This window comes from Macaca mulatta, chromosome 10 (genome assembly GCF_049350105.2).
Source record: "Macaca mulatta isolate MMU2019108-1 chromosome 10, T2T-MMU8v2.0, whole genome shotgun sequence".
NCBI classification, from domain to species: domain Eukaryota; kingdom Metazoa; phylum Chordata; class Mammalia; order Primates; family Cercopithecidae; genus Macaca; species Macaca mulatta.
In genome coordinates this window covers 75,133,482-75,158,084 of record NC_133415.1, presented here as the reverse complement: position 1 = coordinate 75,158,084, position 24,603 = coordinate 75,133,482, and the positions used below count along the sequence as shown (strand labels likewise).

At 40.8% G+C, this 24,603-nt stretch overlaps 1 protein-coding gene and 1 non-coding gene across 4 annotated transcripts in view; both read left to right on the top strand.

Annotated features, from left to right (window-relative positions):
- The window catches only part of PLCB1 (phospholipase C beta 1), a 752,445-nt gene that overhangs the window by 695,882 nt on the left and 31,960 nt on the right, over nucleotides 1-24,603 (top strand).
- LOC114670654 (small nucleolar RNA SNORA73 family) lies at nucleotides 1,993-2,226 on the top strand. The gene has a single exon (XR_003720351.1). It is a non-coding gene; the product is annotated as a small nucleolar RNA SNORA73 family (small nucleolar RNA).

The following is a 24,603-nucleotide window of genomic DNA, read 5'->3' as shown; positions in this document are numbered from 1 at the left end:
ATGCTTTCTGGAGTATTTTGTAGATGGATTTGAAGACTTCTCATTGCTTCAGTACAGAGTGCCCTGGCAATGCATGCCAGGAGAGAGTCCATGGACTTATATTTTCTAACCAAACGGAGCTAAAAATCAGTCATTTTGACATTTGGATTTCTCATTGATGTGTCTTGTTTATTTAATTCAATTGAATATTAAAGAGTAGAGAGGGTAGAACAAACTGTTCAGCAACGTATAGATCATTAGGTTTTAAAACCAAATAAAAAGTACTCAGAGTGAAAATTTGCCTGACTAAAAGGATTTTGAAATTATTCTTGAAAGCTCTGAAGCACGCAGTGGCAGCTTTGGATGTGATGGATATTTTTGCTGCATAGAGTATCCAGTGCCAAAGAGATGATTCTGTCAGAAAATATTACAAAGCCAACATATCTTTGATAATTGCTTCAGAATGTCTACATATATAATCCTAAATCTCTTTTCAAAGTACTTACACTACCAGTGGTCTTTGATTTATAACTGCTGGTCCAAGAGATGGCCTACTACTAATATAAAACAGGGTCTTAGCTTCACTGCACATCATTTCCAGAGGATGTGAATCTTAAGTCCATATAAGAGATGTGTGAGTAGGAATGAGAACTCTTAGAAGTCGTAGGAGGGGATTCAAGTCAGAGGGAACAGCAGATGTAGCTGGCCTAAGGCAAAGGGAACATTGCAGGATCAGAAAGAAGTCCATTCCAATGAAAAGAACTGAGACCAAGGGAAACCATAATGGGACCAGAGCATGCAAGACCATTGCAAGAAGCATCAAGAGCTTGACGCTTTATCCAGAAGACAGGAGCAGCCATTGAGAGGACATGCTCCAGCTTTTGTTTTAGCAGAATCTCTTTGCGTGTAATGTGGAAAATGAACTGGAGAGGGGAACCAGGAAACCTGTTAGGAGGCTAGTTCTGTAATCCATGAAATGGCAATATTCTGCTTTTATGTCTCTGAGAAGAAAGCATAGGTAAGCACTACCCAAGACACATTTGGTAGAAAAAGAATATTCCCCAGCTAAGAATTAGGAAGATAAAGAAAACAATCAAGACCACCCACCCATTACTTCATTTTCCTTTATTTGTCAGATCAAATACCCTTTCTAAATGAAGGTAAGCTGTACAGTTTTTTTTTTTTTTAATATTTAAACATCTCATCAGAACCTACTGAATATGAGTCTCCATGTACTCATTATAGTAAAATCTGTCTGAAGGCTGGCATCAGTATGTCTGGGTAGGATGTATATTCTAGCCAAGATTTTGCATAGATGTCACAGGGAATCCAGAATCCCTTGAGTTTCAGACATAGCCTTTAGAAGCACACTGATCTTCACAGGTGGAGGCTTCCACTGCCATCAGTCTATTACTGCTGCTTAAATTCACAGCACCCTGGACAAGAGGATAGGGTAGCCTAGCTGTTTCCTTGGCCCCCACATCTCTCTGCCACATGATGGACAGCCATACCAGATTGCATTAGAATGTTGACTGCGCCGAGCGCGGTGGCTCAAGCCTGTAATCCCAGCACTTTGGGAGGCCGAGACGGGTGGATCACGAGGTCAGGAGATCGAGACCATCCTGGCGAACACGGTGAAACCCCGTCTCTACTAAAAAATACAAAAAACTAGCCGGGTGAGATGGCGGGCGCCTGTAGTCCCAGCTACTCGGGAGGCTGAGGCAGGAGAATGGCGGAAACCCGGGAGGCGGAGCTTGCAGTGAGCTGAGATCCGGCCACTGCACTCCAGCCCGGGCGACAGAGCGAGACTCCGTCTCAAAAAAAAAAAAAAAAAAAAAAAAAAAAAAAATGTTGACTGCAAGTTAACTGATGATCTTTCTTTCTCTCAATCCTTATTTTAAAATCACTCTACCAACGCCCTGCTCTTTTTACTAATTAGATTATTTGGCCTTGGTGTATAGTGTCTTGGGGTCATCAGTATGAAGGTCAGGTCACGATAAAAGAGCGGGGTCTCTAATGTGGATACACCCAGGAGGTCACTCTCTCCCCAGGCTGTGTCCAAGTGGCATAGGGGAGCACAGGGCTCTGTCCCCAGGATATACAGTCCCTTTCCATGACATTGGAGATGAAGCTGGGCCTCAACTATTGGAGATGAAGCTGGGCCTCAACTCTGCACCAGCATATTCCTACAACTTCTCAGAGTCCTGCGGATAATGACGGAGGAGACATACCATGCAGGAAACTGCCCTCTAGAGCACCCAATCTGGATCTAAGTTTGTCTTACATGTTTAAGAAAAATTTGCTTTATTTTATTTTACTGTATTAATTGATTAGTTTTTAAGGAAATAGTGGAGTCCATCACTAAGAACTCAGGCCATACCTTAGATATTGCAATGTTGAATAAATGCCACCAGTTTATTTTATTGTTATGTGCCTCTTTTTTCCTAAAAACTAAGCCCCAAAATATAAAAATTTACGTTGTTACTTATTTATTTGTTTTAGGGACAAACTCTCACTCTGTCACCCAGCCTGGAGTGCAATAGTACAATTGTAGCTCGCCGTAGCCTGAAACTCCTGGGCTCAAGCGATCCTCCCACCTCAGCCTCCCAAGTACCGGGACTACAGGCACATACCACCATGCCCAGCTCATTATTTATATTTTGCTAAATGAATTTTTGAAATACATTTCACAAGTATTTGTCCATTTTCAGTTGAAATTTAACCTTCTTTCTTTCTTTCTTTTTCTTTCTTTCTTCTTTCTTTCTTTCTTTCTCTCTTTCTCTGCTTCTTTCTTTCTCTGTTTCTTTCTTTCTTTCATATTGCTCCTTGAATAACAGGGCTATCCCATAGGCAGAGTGCCCAGGGTAGTGAAAGTTTAATTGTCAAAGAGTTTTTAATGCCAGAATCAGACTTATGAATTCACTCAGTAGATATTACATGTCACTGGCATATGACCTTTTAATAGATATTTTATTGGCCTAGGAATGGTAAGGTCAGAGACTTGAGTGGTTCCACTTCTAACAGCAAAAAGAAACTATTTCTGGCTATAATAAAATTTAGTGTCTTAAAATTTAAATAGAATAGTTGTTTATACTTACTCAGGGAACTGGAGGGTTATATGGGATATTTAAATAAATTGTGGAACACTTGGTCCTGAAAACTGCCCATTATAATACTTTAAACAAAATAAATTTCACGTAAAAGTTTCAAGCCTCCTGAACATCAGGGAAAGGTGAAAATACAGTCATGGGATATAGAGACTAGCACCAGGAAAAACAGCCAGAAATTCTGAACTTGGATCTCTTTGCATGTCCTCATGCTGCTTAAGAGATTGCTTAAGAGATGACCTTGATAACATTTTAAAAATTTGAGTGCAAAGTGCAATGTATTGCCTTTCCGTGGATTAGAGCACATGATAGCTCTTGAGCCAGATTATAAGAATCCCTGTCATAAGATTAGGAGAAGGGAAAGAAAAGAATCAGAATCAAAAGCCTGACCCACAGCTGACTCTCTTGTTTAAAGAAAATGCTTGGTCTTGCTTCCAGCACATGGTTTCCTGAAAATGATCTTTACCTTAATAAGTAAATGTTTAAAGCTTTACTTATTAATTTGAATTAGTTTAAGTCCTTAGGGAACCCTGAGCGAGTTTAGTTATCTTGACTACAAAGGCCCACATCCCTCAGAAAGTACCCCTGTGTCGGCAGCTGGACAACAACCTCAAGGATTGTCATTGTGGAATCATGGCACAATCCAATTTTTTATCTCACTGTTGAGTGGTGGTCCCCAAAAAGACATGTCCTTATCCTGTTTCCTGGAACCTGTGAATGTTCCCTTGTTTGGAAAAGAGATATTTAAAGATGTTATAAAGGTAAGGATTTTGCAATGAGGAGATTATCTTGGGTCTTCCATGTGGGCCCTAAATCCAATGATGTGTGTATTAGTCTGTTCTCATGCTGCTAATAAAGACATACCAGAGACTGGGTAATTTATAAAGAAAAAGAGGTTTCATGGACTCATAGTTCCACATGGCTGAGGAGGTCTCACAATCATGGTGGAAGGCAAAGGAGGAGCAAAGGCATGTCTTACATGGCAACAGGCAGAAGAGCATGTGCAGGGGAACTGTCCTTTATAAAACCATCAGATCTCATGAGACTTATTCACTATCATGAGAACAGCACGGGAAAAACCCACCCTCATGATTCAGTTACCACCCACTGGGTCCCTCCCATTACTCATGGGGATTATGGGAGCTACAATTCAAGATGAGATATGGGTGGAGACACAGCCAAACCATATCAATGTATGTCCTTAGAAGAGTGAGGCAGGGAGAGATTTCACACAGAAAGAAGAGGAGGAGGAGGCAATGTGTCCACAGAGGCAGAAACTGGGGTGGTGCAGGCTCAGGTCAAGGAATGGTGACAGCTACTGGAAAGTGAAAGAAGCAAGGAACCAATTCCCTCAAAGGAGTATGGCCCTGCTGACATTTGATTTCAGACTTCTGGCCTCCATAACTGTGAAAGAATACATTTCTATTGTTTTAAGCCACTCAATTTTTGGTAAGTCAATATAGCAGCCATAAAAATCTAATACCCTAACTTCATGCCTTCCCTAATGTCTACTTTTCCAGGTGAGTTATCTGAAAGGTCTTTTTCCCTTCCATGCTCTTCCCCATCCTTCTGGAATATTCTCTGTGGCAGTTACGCAGACCATTACAACCGCATTTCTTGTGGGTTGTATGTGTGAAATCTGCAGAGCTCAGAAAAAAAATATCTGATCAAAAGCAACACTTGAACTACTGAATTTCTTTTTTTTCAAGTTTATTCATTCAACAAATATTTATTGCACATATACTATGTGCCAGGCATTGTCCTGTATGCTGGAGAAGCCTGGGGAAGTGAGGGGAAAGATGAACAAAAATCCCTGCTCCCATTAAGTTTTCATAGGCAAGCAATACATAAAATAAAGAGGTAAAGTTGTAGCATGTTGGATGTAGTAAAAAAAAAAAAAGCTACAGAGAATTAAGAAAGAAAGAGGCATAGGGAATAGTTTTCTGTTTTAATAGGATGATTATGGAACACTTTGCTGAGAAGGTGACCTCCAGAAAGGAGATATATTAGTCAGAGTTCCTCCGAGAAATTGAACCAATAGGAGATATTCACACTTACATATGTACGTGTATGTGCATGAGATTTATTGCAAAGGAATTGGTTCATGTGATTATGGAGGCTGGCAAGTCCAAAATCTGCAGAGCACATGTCCCAGTTTGAGTTCAAAAGCCACAGGCTGCTGGTCAGAGCAGTGGCTCACACCTGTAATCCCAGCACTTTGAGAAGCCAAGGCAGCCAGATCACTTGAAGTCAGGAGTTCAAGACTAGCTTGGCTAGCATGGTGAAACCCCATCTCTATTAAAAATACAAAAGGCTGAGACAGAATTGCTTGAACTTAGGAGGCAGAGGTTGCAGTGAGCTGAGACTGTGCCACTGCACTCTAGCCTGGGCGACAGAGTGAGATTCTGTCAAAAAAAAAAAAAGAAAAGAAGAAAGAAAGAACCAATGTCTTAGTTAATTCTTAGTTCAGAGGATATCAGGCAGGAGAATTCTTTCTTACTCAGGGGAATGTTAACCTTTTGTTCTATTCAGGCCTTCAACTGATTGGATGAGGCCCTCCCACATTAGGGAGGGTAATCTGTTTTGCTCAGGCTACTGATTTAAATGTTAATCTCATCCAAAAACACCCTCACAGAAACATTCAGAATAATGATTGGCTAAATATTTTAACACTCTGTGACCCAGCTAAATTGACACATAAAATTAACCATAATGGGAGAGGAGTTCAGTGAGCCATAAGGTGTCTGTGGGAAGAGCTTTCTAGGAAGAGTAAATTTCAAGAGCTAAGGGCCTGGCTTGTTGATCAATGAGGCAGCAAGTGCAAGAGGGACTGAGAGCCACAAGAGATGAGTAGCAGATAAATTCAGAGTGCCCTTGAGGTGAGGCTGGTAGCAGGACTGATAGACCATGGACATGGCTTTTTGTCTGCTTTTGGTTACTTTGTTAGACCTATTTCAGGGTCTCCACCATTGTCACATTCTTTCCTTTTCATGAGGTTTTTTTGTTTTGTTTTGTTTTGTTTTGTTTCTGGTTATACCCATGAAACCTTATTTTAAGTCCCTAACCACAGGCTTCAGAGATCTATACTGTATAAAAAGTGATTCATCCAATTCTATTATGACTTACATATAGCAATCTGCTCATTCATGAAACAAAAAATTCCAAACATATCTTGTGTTACTAGCCTGTCCTGAGTATTGATGGTTTGAATTCATTTGTGGACTCTTGAGGAGGGCTGTCTATAATGACAATGCATGTATATGCAGGCTTGCTGTAGAACCAGCTTATGAGAGTTTATGTTTTATAAACTGCATAATAGATTTAATAGTTTCTCCATACATATTTCATGATTCCCACCTCAGAGGGCACAGGAAATGGTCCAAAGCAGATGCGTCTAACTTAAAATGACTGACAAGGCATCTGGGTCAGTGATCTTTAGCTGCATAACAAACCACTTCAAAACTTAATGACTTGAAAACAAGTCACTGTTGAGACAATAACCATATGTTACTGCTCACAAGTCTATGGGTCAGCTGAAACTTTCTGCTGATTTTCGTTGGGCTCCATTGATCCCAGCTGGTCTTAGGCAGGTATCTGTGTTCAGCTAGCAGATCAACTGAAGCCTGGCTAGTTGAGGATGGTCTTACCTACCTGACTGGCAGCTGGCTGGCTGGCAATTGGGACATCAGGAGTGATTGGGCCCTGTGTCTCTCTTCTACTAGCAGGCTAATCAAAGCTTGCTCAAAAGCAGGAGCATAGACTTCTTAAGGCCTAGGCCCAAAACTGGCATATTGTCACTTTGACCACATTTTACTATCCAAAGAAAATCCCAATACCTGCCCAGATTCAAGTGGGAAAGAAGTAGACTCTAAGTGTTAATAGGAGGAGCTGAAAAATAACTGTGGCCATTTTTTCAATCTATACATAATATGCTAACTAACTGTATGTGTTAACTTGACTGGTCCACAGGGTACCCATTCATTTGGTCTGAGTCTGATGGCCTGAGAATGAGGACAGCTGATGGGGTATTACACACACACACACACACACACACACACACACAATTGGAGTATTACACACACACACACACACACACACACACACACACACATAATTGATTCTGTCTCTCTGGAGAACCAAGACTAATACAGATTTTTGCCCCAAGAGTGGTTCTAGAGGAAGAGAATTGTAAGGATGGGTTTCCTGAATCGGTGCTGAGGTTTCTGGAATTGGTTCTCTCATCCAATTAGGTTTAACGATGCAAATAACTCTGTTTCCATTAATAAAGAAGGCACTGATAGATAGTCTATGGTGTACTCTGTCAATAGAGATATGCAAAATATTACCATTGGATACTCCTAATCAACCACTTATAAGAAGCAAAGATTTTGTTGACTGTGTATATAATGCTTTTGAACATGATTGGCAAAGTAACAAATGTAAAGAGATTGGCTTCTATTATCATTGAACAAAGAATGAGCTGAGGGTTTGAATTCCCAGGTCAAATGCTGCATACTTGATCTAAAAGCTGCAATTGTGTGCCCTCAAGAAGACCTTTATCTGCTATAGCCTTAGGACTGAGATCACTGAAAATCAAATGCAGGATTTCATCCCACGACTAGCCAAACTAACACAATTTGAACCCTCAGCCTCACAAGGTGTCTTCTGATAAAGTCAGTGTATTAACCAGGAAAGAATGTGTTGCTCAAAGTTGGAATCGAGATCAGCTTCAGCCCTGATGAAACTGAGGACATTGAGCCCCTAAATTATGATAAGGTTTCTTTGCCAGCAGAAGATCCCTCTCCAGCCTCTTCTAAGGGGATTAATCCTGCATCACCAGAGGAAACTCTAAGGGCCTCCCCCAAGGCAGTTGCCATGCAAGATGATGCTGATTCTATTCAGGACCCCTCTTTGTTTCTAGACCTATAACTACATTCATTCAAGTCCCAAGATGCCCCTAAAGGTGAAGTACAAAGTGCAGTTCATGAGGATTTATACTATACTCCAAATAAATATTAAGTATTTAAATTTTCTAATTTATGAAAGTTTGGAAAACATGTGAGGGAATGCATATTAAGAACGTAGGATCATGGTAGGAGAAACACAAATTAGATCAAAATGAATTTATTGTTATGGATAAAGGAAGGAGACAGCATGCATTTAATTTTGCAGCTCAGGCATTTGGAAAGTGCTGTAATCGTTTGTTTAGTCATTGGCTGGAACATGGGCCAGAAAGTCACCCACAGTGAGCAAGTTGGAAATGCTGAACTTCCCTTGGTTTAATGTAGAGGGAGGGATTAAATAACTTAGAGACATTGGGATGTTAGAGTGGGTTTGTCATTCAAGAATGACTTACTCACATTGGGAGGGTCCTGGAGACATACTTTTCACCATAACTGTGAGAAGTAAGTTTGTGAAGGAGTCCTGGCATCCTTGAAGAGCTCTGTGACACCCTACTCTGTAGGCCAGAACTTACAATAGAAACTGCAGTCACTGAATTGAGAAATCGAAATGTAACGAGAATGATTGGATCCCAGTGTGGCAGGGGCCAAGTGGCAGCACTCGACCATCAAAGGCAAGGTGGGCATGATTACCATGATGAACAGTGGAGTCAAGCAGCAACCAAAATGCTCTAACACAGAGAACCATGGCACTGGCCAGTTGATCATGAGGTTCCTGGGAAGTGAAAGAGATAGGTATCCGACTAAATTCTTTTTTAGTGTCTGTAAGCGGAAAATTTCTATGTTAAATGAAAAAAAAGTATTACCTGAATCATGAAAGCAGAGAGTCACTCTCCTTCAAGGAATTCCCACCATTGAGCGAGTTTATAGACCCAAAACCCTTTCAATGAAGGGGAGGCTGAGTCTCTTTGAGGAAAGGCCCCTGTACATTACTGAAAATTTATACTGTTCATCTCTCTCCCACCCTTCTCCAAATGGACCTATGGTGTTTTACCAGGTAACTATGCATTGGAGAAAAGGAAGTAATCAGACCTTTTGGGGACTACTGATCACTGGCTCTGAACTGACATTTATTCCAGAAGACCCAGTATTTCACTGTGGTCCACCAGGCAGAGTAGGGCTGATGGAGGTCAGGTGATCAACAGAGTTTTAATTCAGGTCCATCTCACAGTGAACTTCATGAGTCTCTAAACTTATCCTGTGGTTATTTCCCTAGTCTGAAATGTATACTTGAAATAGATATAGTCCCTGACGGAATTGCTACACTGGTTCCTGTGACCTGTGGAGTGAGGGCTATTACAGAGGGAAAGGCCAAGTGGGAGCCACTAGAACTGTTTCAACTTAGAAAAATTGTAAACCAAAAGCAGTACCACATTCCTGAAGGAAGGCAGAGATTAGTGCTACCATCAGGAATTTCAAAGTCGCAGGGCTGGTGAGTCTCACCATACTCTCCATTCAACTTACTTGACCTGTGCACAAAACAGGATGATGGAGAGTAACATGGAAAGTTTAACCAGGTGGTGACTCCAACTGCAGTTGTTGTACCAGATGTGGTTTCATTACCTGAACTAATTAGCACATCCCCTGGTACCTGGTATGCAGTTATTGATCTGGCAAATACCTTTATTTCCATCCTTGTCAATAAGACTCACAAGAAGCAGTTTGCTTTCAGCTGTCAAGGCCAGCAATACACCTACACTGTCGTTCCTAAGGGGCATATCAACTCTCCAGCCCTATGTTATAATTTAGTGCACAGGGATCTTAATTGGTTTTCATCACTAGTCCATTACATAGATGACATTATGCTGATTGGACCTAGTGAGCAAGAAGTAGCAACTGCTCTAGTCTTATTGGTAAGACATTCACATGTCAGAGAGTAGGAGATATATCTGACAAAGTTTAGGGACCTTCTGCCTCGGTGAAATTCCTAGGAGTCCTGTGGCGTGGGATATGTCGAGATATTCTTGTGTGATGAAGGATAAGATGTTGCATCTGGACCCTCCTAAATCAAAAAAGAGGGACAATGCCTAGTGAGCTTCTTTCAATTTTGGAGGCAGTATATTCCTCATTTGGATGTGTTACTCCCACTCGTTTATTTAGTGACCCAAGAAGCTGCTAGTTTTGAGTGGATCCCAGAACAAGAGAAGGTTTTATAACAGGTCCAGGCTGCTATACAAGCAGCTCTGTCACTTGGGCCATATGATTCAGCAGATCTAGTGGTGTCTAGATTTAATATTATGTGTCATGTCCCAATAAAGCTTGGAAGTAGATATTAACACCATTGCCATCACCCACCCACACACATCCCTACAAGTGAAGAAACGGAGACCTCAAAGCAGGTGACTGGTCACAAAAATCACAGGTAATAAAGCCAGAAACCAAACATTACCACAGCATGCTAGAAAGCCTATCTGCTTTTGATTTCTCAGTTGCATTATTTTTTAGTAATTCTAATAAATAAATAAATAAATAAATAGGCTTGGCCAGGTGCGGTAGCTCATGCCAGCACTTTGGGAGGCCGAGGCAGGTGGATCACCTCGGTTAGGAGTTTGAGACCAGCCTGGCCAACATGGCAAAACTCAGTCTCTACTGACAATACAAAAATTAGCTGAGCATGGTGGCACGTGCCTGTAGTCCTAGCTATTTGGGAGGCTGAGGCAGGAGAATCACTTGAACCCGGGAGGTAGAGGTTGCAGTGAACCGAGATCGCGCCACTGCACTCTAGCCTGGGTGACAGAGAGAGAGAGACTCTGTCAAAAAAAAAAAAAAAAAAAAAAAAAGGCTTATGTGGTGGACTCTAACATAATCAGGGCTGATTTATATGTTATCAGGTTTTTTTTCACATATTTTCTTCAATGTTCTGTTCATATCGCATAGAACCACTGGGAATTATTCTCCGGCATTCACAGGGCCCCTAGGTACTGCTTCACAGACTGAACTGAAGCGGTATTAATGGGTCTCTTCCTAGATGAGCCAAAGCCTTAAGCATAGCCCTGTGCCTCAGTCAGCCAATCTAGAAATGGAGCGAGCTTCTAAAGAAGAAGGGGCACAGTCTCTGCTTTTAGTAATCTCACTAGGGCAACATAGCCAAGTGGAATGAAGAGATGAGACAAGGACTAGACTGTGTGACATGGGCCATAGGTTGACAGAAGCTCCAAAAATAGAGTGAGCGCTATGAGGAAGCTACACAGTAGCAAGAACGTAGTGAGCTGGGTGGAAAACAATGAGTTAGGTCTTGCAGGATGCCTGGCAAAGGTGGCACATCTGTAGAGGGACTGGCTTGAGCAAATGGTCTCAGAACAAGCTGTGGATTCCCTCTTTTAAAGTTCCAGACTTTCATAACTTTGCTTTGGCCTGCATGCTTTCTTTTTGGAGGCAATAACTTCATAAATGCCATAAGAGGAAATTCAACACAGAACCCTCCATTGATTTCATTTTCTCTTTGAATTTGGCAGAGACCCCTTTAAGACCGAATCTCATCAAGAAAAATGTAGTCTGAGCTGCATATCGTACTAAATCACTTCCCCCTCTTTTTAAATTTGAAATCAGCTTTTATTCTACATTTATTTATTTTGAGATGGAGTTTCGCTCTTGTCACCCAGGCTGGAGTGCAGTGGTGCGATCTCAGCTCACTGCAACCTCTGCCTCCTGGGTTCAGGTGGTTCTCCTGCCTCAGCCTCCAGAGTAGCTGGGATTACAGGTGCCTGCCACCACGCCCAACCAATTTTTGTATTTTTAGTAGAGATGGGGTTTTACCATATTGGCCAGGCTGGTCTCGAACTCCTGACTTCAGGTGATCCGCCCACCTTGGCCTCCCAAAGTGCTGGAATTACAGCTGCGAGCCACCGTGCCTGGCCATCAGCTTTTATTTTATATGCATGCATAGCATCCTGCAACAATAACTTAAAAAAATAATAAGACATCACCATTTTCTATGATTGCAACCTATATAGAGAAACAGCCTGGTGTTCTCCTACAAGACAGTTTCCTTAAAATGCGTGAGTAATGGCTATTAAATCATTTTATGGAGTCATTTCTAAAACAATACTCTTTGTCACTGTTACCATAATTACCTTTAGTTGGGGCCATATTTTAAAGAACAGAACACTTTATCGTGACTGTTATAAATACAAATTATTTTTCCCCTTGCGGGAATCATGAGGCTAATTTGTTTACCATTTTCCTTCTAAAACAGATCTTTACTAAAAGGAAATCAGTACAATGATTGTGATTAAGATCAACAGCTCTCTTAATTCTTTGTTCTGTTGAATATCGAGTTTTTTCTGCCTTCCTCCCTCTGTCTTTCCATAAGACAAATCCTTTGCTGGCAAGGGTGTGTGCATGCAACTCCGGACTTATATCTTCACTCTTACACTTGTGCTAATTGATATTAAAATTAGAAATTCAGGATGCCAATGAAGGAAATAAGCTCTGAACCACGCAGGTCACAGTTTCTGTTGGTTGTACTTGTGTCAGGGAGGTGTCAGACTCTGCGGTTTCAAATTTAAGTTCTCAATGGACTCTGAGTGCGTGTCCTTGATGTGTGATTCACACCTGTGGTATCATCATGGGGTCATTTTATTGAAATGAACTTGTTTGGAGAGGCCTTAATTATTTAGCTTGCTGCAAAACCTAGTTATTTGATATGTTCTCTGTTTGGGGATAATAGAGAGTAAATGGAAATAAGACATTAACATTGCCCAACCCCTATTATAGTATTAATAATCTTTGCCGATAGGTTTGAAAGCACCTTGGCTTACATAACCACTATTCAGATAAAACAAGGAAATGATGACATCAGTGTAAGATTGAATGAGATTTGACCACTACACATGCCGTGCTTCGTAATAGTTTAAAAACCTGGAGAGAATGATCAGAACCATCTAATTCAAGCCCAGAGATAAGCAAACAATCAGTAAAAAATGCTTACATAGAAAGTGCATGATATTTTAATACGAATTTTTAGTATTTAATTTTGGTGGCTATTGTCAACCTTTTATCAAATAAACAGCTATTTATTATTAGAACTTCTTGTTAATGATTACTGGTTTTGACTGTAAGTCTAGCCTTACAATTTATTCAGAAGTGTGATTTTAAACCACATAAAGTGCTTCGTGGCAATGCAAAATCTTCTACTGAAACGTTTTGTATTATTTTGATTTGAACTTAAGAGATTATGTGGATTCTGTACATAATAGGTTTTATTCATAGACTTGATAGTGTAGCAGGACGAGCAGCAGACAAGAACCCCTCAGACACGGAGTTGTAGAAGGAAAGGGCTTTATTCAGCTGGGAGCATCGGCAGACTCACATCTCCAAAAACCGAGCTCCCTGAGTGAGCAATTCCTGTCCCTTTTAAGGGCTTCCAAGTCTAAGGGGGCACAAGTGAAAGGGTTGTGATCGACTGAGCAAGCAGGGGGTATGTGACTGGGGGCTGCATGCACTGGTAATCAGAATAGAACAGAACAGGACAGGGATTCTCATGATGCTTTTCCATACAATGTCTGGAATCTATAGATAACACAAGCAGTCAGGTCAGGGGTTGATTTTTAACTACCAGGCCCTGGGCTATCTGCCTGTGGATTCCATTTCTGCGTTTTAGTGTTTACTTCTTCTTTCTTTGGAGGCAGAAATTGGGCATAGGACAATATAAGGGGTGGTTTCCTCCCTTAATAGTTAAATGATTTTGCAATAACAACAGGCCAAAATATAAAGGAGAAAAACTTATTAGGTTGGTGCAAAAGTAATTGCGATCTTTGCAATTCAGAGTAATGGCTAAAACCACAATTAGTTTTATACCAACCTAATATATATTTGGATATATATTATTTAATTGATGTTAACTTACACATTAAGTTTTAAAAATATTAGAAACCCTACAAAATCTGAGTTAAAAATGAGTATTTGAACTTGAAGGATGGCAATCTTTCACCCATTTTGTTTTACCAAATTGTAAATAAATCATAACCTGGTAGCATCACCTAGACAGAAATTTTGTGGAATTTCTACACTATAAATAATGGAACCCCTGTAAGGTAGCAACTGTTTCAAAGTTCTCCTGGCTTTGGCACATTTTATTTTTGTGAAAATTAAAGTTGGGCATTGGCAACCCAATACCTTTTAGTTTTCCACTAGAGCAAAATTAAATATTAGGCCAGTAATTTGCGGCAGTGGTATCCAAACTTTTCCATTTCATGCCTCTAAAAATTAGACACTCACAGCCCCCATCATAGGCATATTCACTTATTTGCATATCCATTTTTACATTGTAGGTATTACTAGACTAACACATATATATGTTCACTATAAATGAATGTGTAATATATATTTTAAATTATAATAAAATATAAATAATGAAAAAGAATAAAGATGAAAATGTTTTATTTTATTTGTTAATTATTCAAAATAAATCTTTGCCCTCAAAGTAGAGAGTCCATATGTTTGAATAGACTTTATTATTTTCAAAACTCCTCACTTAACACTTTGATACAGGAATCCAAAACTCTGATCTTAAGTTTGGATTGTCTTTTTCATATTTAGTTTTAATGGCTGTCACTGCTGGGGGGAAAAAAGATTCCTCACACAGATTTAAAGATTAAAATGGAAGACGTGCATCCTTTGTCAAGGCTACTGCTTTATTACACTCCTTTTATTCATTCCCATCTACCAGTTGTAAAGGTTTGACTTTCTGTTGGACACTTAATTTTTAAGTGTCTGCTAATTACAATGGCTTGTCACTTTCATTAACATGCCATACACTTAAGGCAAGGCTCACAGCTGTGAGAAAGTAAATACATATTTCAGATAGTCTTCTTCATAAAATTACTTTTAAAATGGATTCTCCTGCAATATCTGATTGTTTTCACCTCGGAATGTAGGAAAGGAGAAAAGTCAACTCTGCCGTTCTCCTTGTGTTTGCCGTTGGCACACTTGCTCATGTGGTTCATCTCCCTGTCTTTGCAGGGTTTAGTCCATTTGGTGAGGGTTTGTTTGGCTAAAATAGATAAGGTAGCCTGTAAATCCATTTAATCTGAGCATGTGTACACTGGATGTGTTGAAACGAGCTGAAAAGTCATTATATAAGCAAGGGCACCACTGTCCAAGTCCTCGAACGTGTGGGACAGGCCAGGTGCCATGGCTAATGCCTGTAATCCTAGTGCTTTGGGAGGCCGAGCCAGGAGGATCACTTTAGTCCAGGAGTTCAAGGCAATGAGCTATGATCATACCACCGCACTCGAGCCTGGGTGACAAAGCAAGACCTGGTCTCAAAAAAAAGTGGGGCGGGGGAGGTGTGGTGCCCTCTTCTTTCCTCAGAAGGCCTCAAGCCCTGTAAGTCACTCATAACCTTTTAACAAACTAATATGGGGCCAGTGTCAACACTGATAATAGGTATGAGTAAAGCTAATTTCCCCTACAAGTGAAATTCTAGTACACTTTTCCCATATTCTAATAGATCATCTTTCCTTTTATCCCCTGAACATGTGCATGCATCTTTAAGACTACAGATTTAAAGTACTAGATTACGTTTTTCTTCCCAATTAAACAGATCATGATTTCTTTTGGTGACTAGGGTGTTCTGGTGTTTTGCAGGCAGGAAAGATATAGGAAGTCCCCACGTTATAAGCATTATCTCTTCGAACATATCTATGTATATTAGATCTATTAATTTTTGCTTCATGTAGTTTGAAGGTATAAATATTGGGTGTATACCTTTTTAGTATAGTTTCTCAAATACATTGTTCTCTTTATTATGAAATGTCCTTTCTGTATTTTCTTGCCTTGAAGTAATGCTGTTCGATACAGTAGCCACTAGCCATGTGCCTATTTAAATTTAAATTAATTAAAGAAATTTAAAAAAATTTAGCCCCTCCTTTGTGCTAGTCACATTTTAATTGCTCAATAGGGCTATTGGTTACCCTATGGGAGAGCACAGATAACATTTTCATCATCACAGAAGGTTCTGTTGGGTCGGGCTGCCTTAAGGCTACCTCATCTAATTTTTTTTTTTTTTTTTTTTTTTTGAGTCAGAGTCTCATTCTGTCGCCCAGGCTGGAGTGCAGTGGCGTGATCTTGGCTCACTGCAAGCTCCGCCTCTTGGGTTCACGCCATTCTCCTGCCCCAGCCTCCCCAGCAGCTGGGACTATGGGAACCTGCCACCATGCCTGGCTATTTTTTTTTATACATATATTTTTAGTAGAGACTGGGTTTCACCGTGTTAGCCAGGATGGTCTCGATCTCCTGACCTCGTGATCAGCCCACCTTGGCCTCCCAAAGTGCTGGGATTACAGGCGTGAGCCACCGCACCCAGCTACTTCATCTAATGTTAACAACTATATCAGGCGTTTTTTTTGGTTGACAATTATAGGGGGAATTAAATAAATCCACAATCACAGATGGAGATTTTTACATATCCGTCTCTGTTACTAACAAAACAAGCAGGAAGGAAAAAAAAAAAAGAAAATCACTAAGAACACAGAGAATTTGTTTAACACAATTGACAAACATAATATAAATCACATATTTAATGCATTACATTCAACAGTTATATAATACAATACGCACTAAGTACACAATGAAGATTTATGAACAAAGACTATGTACTAGGTCATAAAGTAAGACTCAAAACTTCGAAATCTTGAAATCATGCGGGGTATATGTTTTGACCATAGTGGAATTAAGCTAGAAATCAGTAACAGGAAAATAAGTAAGTATATTCAAAATTTGGAAAATAAGTAATAGCCTTCTAAATAACTCATGGATTAGAAAAATAGAGAAAAAACAAGATAAAAACAAGAACATATTTTGAACTAAACAACAATGAGAATACAACATACCAAAACAACATGCAATGTGTAAAGCTTGTGCAATGTTTGAAAGAAAGTGCAGAGATTTAAAAGTATATGTTAAAAAAGAAGAAAGGATGAAAGTCAATGCTGTAAGTTTCTATCTCAAGAAGCTGGAAAAGAAACTGCATATTAAACCCAGAGAAAGTAAAAGAATGAAATACTAAAAATGAGGGCAGAAATCAGCAAAATAGAAAGCAGACCGCAATAGAGAAAATCCACAAGGCTAAAAGTTTGGTTTATTTACCTGAAAAGATTAATAAAATTGATAAATCCTCCTGCAAGACTTTTTTCTTTTATTTTTCTTTTTTTTTCTTTTTTCTTTTTGAGATGGAGTCTCACTCTATTGCCCAGGCTGGAGTGCAGTGTCACAATAACTCCCAAGTTCAAGCAGTTCTCCTGCCTCAGCCGAGTAGCTTGGATTACAGGCCACCTTGCCCAGCTAATTTTTTTGTATTTTTAGTAGAGATGGGTTTTCACCATGTTGTCCTGGCTGGTCTTGAACTCCTGATCTCAGGTGATCCACCCGCCTTGGCCTCCCAAAGTGCTGAGATTACAGGTGTGAGCCACCATGCTTGGACTTATTTCTTTCTAATGAACTTATTTACATATGTTGCCCAGATAAAAGAAGTTTACTCCAAACTGTAATTTGCTCAACTTTCATCCAAGTCAATTATCTTTCTATTATACCAGGGTTTTTCAAGTCTGCTTTTCATCAGTTTAGTTGGATTATAATGACAAGAGCGTAATCAAGATTAAAACTAAAGTGCTGAGGAAAAAAATCTGTGAATATGTGGAACAACAGGGGACGTGACCTTTCTAAGGGCCTCGATGAACAGTATGGGGAGACAAGGACATTTTAATAATTATTTTTGAAAAAATGAAAAAGAGTTTCTCTTCTCTTTCACCTTTCAGAAAGGTAGAACATGACTGAAAGGTTGTGTTTGACTAATGGGGACACATCGGAAGATACATCTGGCTGCCAAGTGTCCTGTAAGGAGGTGTTGATTGTAGAGACACACAGCAGGTGCTATATAATTCCATAATCACAAAACCCAGCAAAACTGGTATCACACAAAGGAATCACACCTATTGTATTAGTCCATTCTCACGCTGCTCTAAAGAACTACCTGAGAGTGGGTAATTAATAAAGAAAAGAAGTTTATTTGGCTCACAGTTCTGCAGGCTGTACAGGTAGCATGGCTGGGGAAGCCTCAGGAAACCTACAGTCATGGCGGAAGGTTAAGGGGAAGCAGGCACGTCTTACATGGCTGGAGCAGGAGGAATAGAGTGAAGGGAGAGGTGCCACATGCTTTAAAACAACCAGATCTCATGAGAACTCACTCACATAATAGTGAGTTATAGTTATGTTCACTCACGTAATAGAGAACAACAAGGGAGAAATCTGCCCACATGATCAAATCACCTCCCAGCAGGCCCCTCCTCCAACAATGGGGATTACAATTCAATATGAGATTTGAGGGAGGACACAAATCCAAACCATATCACCTATGGTTTGGGTTTTGGTAGCACAACACTGTTACAACCTACTACTCAGGGATCCTCAAACTTTAATATGCATGCTAATCAACGTGAAGTTCTATTAAAATGCATATTTTAATAGAGTAGGTCTAGGTGCACCTTGTAACAAGTATACTTCATTACTGACTTTAAAATGAGCTCCCAGGTCATGCTGATGTTACTGGTTTGTGGACAACACTTTGAGTAGGAAGATTCTAACTCAGAAGCCCAAACTAGCCAGCTTAAACACCAAATCATGACAGGAGCTGTTTCCCCTGGCTTGTATCATATTGATTAAAACAGTAAAGAATTAGCTGCTGCTGAAGTATGAAGTTTCATATGAGCACCTGAAACTTCTCTTGAAGACTGGGAAGATCTGGCCAGGGCAAGTCTGCTTCCATATATGGCAACTGTCCACTGGAGCAGAGTAGAGGCTGCTAGCTTTAGGAAGCCCATGATTTATCTTTCACCATAAGTCCCACCTCCACTACACTGACATCTTGCCAACCACCCATCTCACTTCTTTATTTGCCTTTCTAATCTTCTTAGTCCAGGACTCTCAAACTAAGCTAAATATTGGAATCAGAGGAACTTTGAGAAATACTGATGTCTTGGTCTCAGCCCCAAAAATCTTGATGTGGGCATCAGGGGAAGAGCCTGGACATTTTAAAAGCTACCCAGGTGATTCTAATATACGCCAAGGTTGAAGACTTCTGTTTAAATCAATTCAGTGATACTAGCAAGATTCTCACCCACCATCCTCAGACATTCTGATTCTGAAGCTCAGGACCACCACTTCCTAATATTTGCAGGATCTGAGACAAAAGAAAGCTCTCAACCCATAGCCTTTCACCTTGTCTTTCTACTTCCCACCCACTTCTATACTTTCTTGCACCATGAAGGATCTTCTGCACATAGAATTAGACACACATTCAAGATCTGTCCTTACTCCCTTTCAGACACCTACCCCTTGGTCGCTATTGAACTTAGACCTATGCAAAATGAGTGTAAGGTCTGCCATAAAAGGAAGAGTAAGAGGGCCTAGAAAGGGGTCTTAGGGCAGTTGGGAAGGGAATTTTGATGTCTTGATGGAGTGTTTTCTGACACCAATCTCTTCTCCAACATTGGCTGGATGTCCAACCATTCAATTCAATTTTGATGCTACTTGGAGTTAGTGCAGACCCCACAGCTTAAGTCCCACAAGACTGCCCCCACTTCAGATGACAGTTGCAAGACTTGGATCACTCATACTTCTGACCAACCAGCTATAAGTCAGGGATTCCCACAACACGTCCTCAGCTTCAATAATTTTCTAGAACAGCTCACAGAACTCAGAAAATCCACTTTACTTACATTTAGATTTACAGTTCATTAGGAAGGATACGGATCAACAGCCAGATGAAGAGTATATAGGATATAGTAGTCTGCTTTGTGCTGCTATAACAAAATACCTGAGACTGGCAATTTATAAAGAACAGAAGTCTATTTTCTCATAGTTCTAGAGGTTTGACAATCCAAAATCAAGGCGCCAGCAGGTTCAGTTGTCTGGTAAGGGCCGCATCTTCCAGAGGGGAGGAATGCTGTGTCCTCACATGATGGAAGACAGAAGAGCAAGAGAGGCCAATGCTATCAAAAGCCTTTCTAAGGACCTTAATCACATTCATGAGAAAAGGACCCTTGAACTAATCACCTCTTGTTTGCCCACCCTCTTAATACCATCACATTGGCCATTAAGTTTCAACACCTGAACTCTGGAGGGAACACATTCAAATCATGGCACAGGACAAGGTCTGGAAAAGTCCCGAGAACATGAGCTTATGATCCTATGGAGCTGGGGTGTGCTACCCTCCTAATTCATGGAGGTATTCACCAACCTGGAAGCTTTACATCATTATTTAAGGGTTTTTATAACTCCATCTTTAGCTCTCCCATCAGGTTAGTGAGGGGACCTGAAAGTTCCAACCCTTTAGTCACTTTATCTGTCTGGTGATCCACCCTATCCTGAGGCTCTCCAGGGGCCCTATTCTAAATCTACTTATTAACATAAATTCAGATATGATTGAAAAGGGTTTACACAAGGCACTCCTATCACTGTGGAAAACCCAAGGGTCTTAGGAGGTCTATGCCAGAAACCTGGGACAAAGACTAAATATATTTCTTATATCACATGTGGGTACCCCAGCATTAGGGAGGCCATGTCTCCATGTGCAGGAGTCATGGTCTTATGGACTAAGCTACTCACCCCATGAGGATGAAGGTGTGGATGAAGGAGGGCTGGGGGGCCATGAGGGCCCAAGGGATGGGCCTCTCTTGCCCACACCTGGAAGTCCAGGATGAGGCCTGAGAGTCCCTTTGCAGCAGGTTCCCCCCAGTGATTCTGATGTCAGTTGTCCACAGGGTATACTTAGAAAGATAAATTCTGCAGAAGGATCAGAGCTAAAGAAGAATAGCTTTCCCTCTTTTCTTTCTTTTCCCTAACAGTTCTCAGTACTAGTCAGAGCCTGGGAGTCACATTTGGAATTTCAAACGAGGAATTTGTCATGCTTTTCTAAATGGATTGTATTTTGGGGACTTGGAAGCCAAACACTTAGAATCTGTAAATAGTTTGTCCTGGGAGAGAATGGCTGCAGGCTTTCAGAACATGAGAGGGAAATTTAGGCTGGCTGCACCCTCTGCTTCTCAAAGCTCTTTTTGTTAGAATGCTATTGTTATATGTGGTCTTAGACACAAAAGAGAAGCCAAACACTCAAGTGGGCACTGCTTCCATCTGGGTTTACCTTGTAAAGTAAATCCTGCCTTTGCTTCAGAATTTTGAATAATGAGAGATTATTCAAAATCTTGATATTGATTGAATTCTTACTACTTACCCAAGCACTGAGCTGTCCTCTGTAATCATCCACCGTATCTATGATGCCAGCTCCATCATTCTCATTTTATGTAAGGAAACTGAGATGCAGACTGGCCACTGGCCCAAGCTCATGCAACTATTCACTGACAGAATTAAGAACTAAGCAGGGCCGGGCGTGGTGGCTCAACCTGTAATCCCAGCAGTTTGGGAAGCCGAGGCAGGCACATCACCTGAGGTCAGGAGTTTGAGACTAGCCTGGCCAACATGCCAAAACACCATCTCTACTAAATATACAAAAATTAGCAGGGCATGGTGGTGCGTGCCTGTAGTCCCAGCTACGCGGGAGGCTGAGGCTGGAGAATCACTTGAATCCAGGAGGTGGAGGTTGCAGTGAGCTGAGATCATGCCACTGCACTCCAGCCTGGGTGACAAAACAAGACTCTATCTCAGAAAAGAAAATAAAAGAAAGAGAAGAGAAGAGAAGAGAAGAAAAGAGAACCAAGCAGGGTCGAGCGCGGCGACTCATGCCTGTAATCCCAGCACTTTGGGAGGCCAAGGAGGGCGGATCACGAGGTCAAGAGACCGAGACCATCCTGGCCAATATGGTGAAACACCATCTGTAATAAAAATACAAAAATTAACTGGGCATGGTGGTGCAGGCCTGTAGTCCCAGCTACTTGGGAGTCTGAGGCAGGAGAATCACTTGAACCCAGGAGGCAGAGGTTGCAGTGAGCCAAGATCATGCCACTGCACTCCAGCCTGGCGATAGAGTGAGACTCCATCTAAAAACAAAAAAAAGAACCAAGCAGCCTGGCTCTAGAACTCATATGCTGTAAACCACTATTCTAAACCAGCTCTTTAAAACACGTAAGTGTAAATGTGCACAGATTTCAATTTAGAGCTGTGTGACTCCCAGCAGATTTCTTTTTTCTTGAACAAAGGAGATGACACTGTGAATGTTAATGTCTGTCATAGCCAGAGCAGACACTCTTTAGCTTTTGGGCAAATGAAAATGCTCAAAAATACCCACAGGCACAACATTTTCTAATCGTGCTTCCAGAGCCAGGCAGTGTGTTCATGCATGTAAAAGGCTGTATAAATGTATGTAGTAGCACCAATAGTGCTCATGAATTATGGATGAAGAGGGACATCCAGAGTCAAACATTCCTGAGAAAGCAGACCAAGCTCCCTTTACTTGGTTAGGAAAAGATAAAAGACTAAACTTCCCAAGGCGGTTGACTGGTGATTTTCATTCTAACATCTGATAAAACAGGAATAAAGTTGCTATGGTTTGAATATATGTGTCCCTTCAAAATTCATGCTGAAATTTAATCCCTAGTAAAATAGTATTAAGTGAGGACTGTAGGATGTAATTAGATCATGAGGGCCCTGCCTCCATGTATGGGGATAGTGCCCTTATAAAAGGGCTTGAGGGAGCCTGCTTTGCCCTTTTTGCCCTTCTGTCATGTGAGGACACAGCAAGAAGGTATCATGTTGGATGCAGGAGATGAGCCCTCACCAGACACCAAATCTTGTGGTGCCATGATCTTGGAATTCCCAGCCTCCAGAACTGTGAGAAATAAATTTATATTATTTATAAATTACCTGGTTGAAGATATTTTGTTATAGCAGCAGGAATGAACCGAGACAGCAGCCTGTTTCAGAAGCCTGTCTCTGATGCTCCTATTCCAACCAAAATCCTTAAGCCAGAGACTGTAACCGATAACCTGGCTGAATAATCCACAAACATGGTTTATTGTGCTTACACATTGTTATAATGTTTTTTGCTTACTGTTCTTTTGTTTTCTTGTTGAACAGCATGCCAACTTTAAAAATAAGGAGATAGCCTTTAAAAATGTTTCCTTGCTTTATTTGAAATATTCAAAGACCTGGCTCACTGGGGCCATGTTCCAGTGAACTTGGCAGCAACTAGCTGGACCTGAGGAGTGGAATCCCCAATTAGATGACCTTATGTGCTCCCTTTAGCCACAATCACCATCACTCTTTGTTATCTTACACTCACATACCACCACTGACTACCACCAGTGCTTTTCACTCTTTTTCTTTACCTCTCTTCCTCCTAAAGTCATTTGCATTTAATAACTGCTAATTTCCTGTTATTCAAGGTCCCTAGCAATTTATGATATATGTGTTTGCTTATATAAACTTGCTTCAACAGGCCACACTAGCCTAGAGGTAGTCATTGCTTGAAGATTTATACTGGGCTGCAAAATAACCCTGAGTGTCTACCCAACTTTCAGTTTAAGTGCCTTATCCTGTATGGCAGTGGGTTACTTTTTGCATGCCAACTCCATCATATGGTAGCAGATGCTTGGGACTTTTTGTTGATAAAGATTCCAAGGCTATCTAGATGGCCTGGAAGTACCACTAAGATTGATTAGTGATGTCTGCCATGGTCACCCCAGCTGCTACTATCCATCAGAAGTCATGAGCCCTGTGCTTCCATCTCCATTTCTCTCTCTCTCTTTTTTTTTTTTTTTTTTCTATTTTGTGTTTCTTCTCTGCCTCCTAATTATTCTGTCATTTCAGCCACATCTGGGGTTACTAAGTGTCGTTTCTAAATTGTAGCTACTGACATTAGCGAGTATCTTTTCATTGGGTCTCTCCTAAAATTGCTCTGTTACAAAGAGCAATTTTAATCAGGTTTTATCAAAACCTGATTTGATAAAATCAGGTTTTATCAAAACCTGATAAAATTGCTCTGTTACAAAGTGTTCCTTTTCATCAACCACAAAACAATCCTCCAGGACAGAGCTGAGCAAACCCAATTCTGTCCAACCCCGTCTGAGTCTAATGACCGAAGCTACTCTGAGTTACCTTATTCCCAGTATTCCAGGACTGACATCAACGCCCCTGTCCCAAGAAGTGGAGGAGTGCAGAACTCCCACTAGCCATATCCCAGCCTCCTTAAGATGGGCCTGTGGTCCTGGGAAATCTGCTCTTCTAACCTTTCCTTTGTCCAAGAAGCCACATCAGTGGAGGGTCAGTCACAGACAAGGGGCACACAGTGAATAAGGAGGCACTTACTTCTTGGATTAATTGGCTTAGTGTGAGAAGGCTCACTTTTACATCCTAAGATAGGAAAGTGCCAGAGGCACCCACAAGTCTCCAAAAGCATAGTTTGCTCTCCGATTTTCTCAACCCTTTCCTGGTCTGTAATGTTTATTGTTTTCTTACAATATACACCAACCATCTTACCTCACCAATGCTAGATCCTATAGGTAACAGAAGCACAGTATACCAGAATTATCACATCCAGTAGCCCCTGGCTGGCTCTAGGCGCCATGAAGTGACCTTTGATTTCATCACTGCCCCTGAGTGGT